The sequence below is a fragment of the Castor canadensis genome, chromosome 1, assembly GCF_047511655.1.
Source record: "Castor canadensis chromosome 1, mCasCan1.hap1v2, whole genome shotgun sequence".
In the NCBI taxonomy this organism is placed as follows: Eukaryota; Metazoa; Chordata; class Mammalia; order Rodentia; family Castoridae; genus Castor; species Castor canadensis.
The window spans coordinates 99,890,033-99,892,157 of record NC_133386.1 but is presented as its reverse complement, the minus strand read 5'-3'; the positions used below and the strand labels follow the sequence as shown (position 1 = coordinate 99,892,157).

General features: G+C 38.3%; 1 pseudogene; it reads right to left on the bottom strand.

The window, feature by feature from the left end:
• Positions 1–366: 366 nt before the first annotated feature.
• Positions 367–1,283, bottom strand: LOC109680377 (syntaxin-7 pseudogene; annotated as a pseudogene).
• Positions 1,284–2,125: the final 842 nt, after the last annotated feature.

The following is a 2,125-nucleotide window of genomic DNA, read 5'->3' as shown; positions in this document are numbered from 1 at the left end:
GTCTGGGGGCAAGTTACACAGGAACAGAGTGATACGCAGATCACACACAACTTTAAATTTACTAATTCCAAAAACTAAGTGAAATAAGGTAAATAAATTATAGATGAAGGCATAAACAATATGGGAAAAAACTTAACAGGTATTAAATCATAAAGCATGGAAGTTAAGCCAGCACTGGTATTTAAAAAGATGTTCAGTATTAGACAATATCATATTTAACCCAAAGAACCTCCCCCCAATAAAAATAACAAAGTATGGGTACCATCCTTTATGCAACAACTTTAAAATAACAATAAAAACATGATTACAGAAATTGTCCTACATAATTCAGGTAATTGTAGTGCACTGATATGCTTCCTTATGACTTTAGCCTTTTAATCTCCACATGATGAGTCTGATAATTACAATTCCAATGACAAGGATAAAAATGATGATGCAGAGGGATTTCTGGATTTGCGCTGATAATCTGCCGCTCTCTACAACTGCTGATTTGCCTGTTGAACATGTACCTCTGCACTTTCTATGTTGGCTTCTATGCTATCAATCACATCTCCTTGTTCATGTACCATCATTCCCAAGTCTTTAAATATTTCATTAATATCCATAATATCACCTTCAAGTTGCCTGATAGAAGACTCTCTCTCATGAATGAGGTGGAGGTCATCCTCTGTAATTTCTTCATCCTATACCTGCACCTGAAGTTGTGTTTGACTTTCCCAGGATACAAGATTCCTTTCTTTTGAGCTGTCCTCAGGAAAAGTGCCAGATACTCTGGAACTGGCTCTTACTTGAGCAACAAACTCTTTCTCTCTATCAGCAGCTTGTCTCTGGACTTTCTGAAAATTTGTCAGTGATGTTGTGAATTCAACCACTAAATGATCCTTCTGTATTTTCCTTTGACACTGTTCACTGTGGGTGGTGGGCAGAGATCCAAACTCTTTAATGTACTTATCTGTTTCTTTGGCAAGTTGGTTAGTATACTGCTGCTTCTGTTGCAGCTGTTGCCTCAATTCAGGTGAATCTTGAGGTGTTCCAAGTTGATTCAGAGTCCTTTGTATTTCCACAGAACACTGTGTGATCTTCTGGATGTTGGAAGAGATGTGTTGGGCCAACTGGCCGGGTCCCCACCAATCCTGGGAGTGTAAGACATGGCTGATTCGCTGATTCACTAATTTCATCAGATGTTGGTGGGCTGTGTGGTTTTCTAAGCAGTCACCCTGACCACCTTAGTTGGCTTTCTCCTCCTGCTCCTCCTCCTCCGGCCACAGTCACTCACAGGGTCTCAGAACCCACAGCAATTCTTCGCATTAATTTTTCTTAACTCTACAATCATGTGTAAGCACTCATGGATTTTAAAAAGAAACAAACATCTAACTTTGCCTAGTGTTCAGGCCATTTTAAATAAGAGTCCCTAGATGTGGGTGCTGTACATTAGTAATTTTAAAGTACTCTTAGGTGTGTAGAATGTACTTCCAGAAAAGTTAGACTCTAAAAAAAAAATGCTCCCAGAGAACCACCAATGTCCTTTCTTTCTTTACGAATGTTTGCATTTCTGTAAGGATTCTTTGGAAAGAAAATGTTAAGATGTATACTCTTTTGCTGGTTTATTTCACTTGAAATAATTATTTTAAAATTCACTTATATTGTATCTTTCTACTTTGTTTATTGGTTCACTGCTTCACAAATATTTGGCTTGTTTCCAGCTTAAGGAAGTTTACAAATAAAGCTTCTGTAAAAATTGGTGTACAGAGAAAAATAAAGGATGGTAGGAAGGAAGAAAGGAAAGAAGGGAAGGAGGGAGAGAGGGAGAAAAAGAGCTAGAGAAAGAAAAATTTCTTCAGAGGTCAAGCTTCCTCTAGAAGCCCACTGTGTACTGTGGACTTGAAGTTCTGCTCTTCAATAACACAGTTATTAGAGCCAAGAGGCTGAGCATGTGTCCTCGTTGCTCACATCAAAGCTTGTAGACATGACTCCTCTCTCTTTTAAAAGAAAAACAAATGGTTCTTTGAGTTATATTTTGTCTCTGTGAACCACTGCGCCTCAAACTTTAATGTGAATAATACAATATATTTGTTAAAGTGCAGGGCAGACTGGATCATTAGACCTGGAACAGACCCGCACTAAT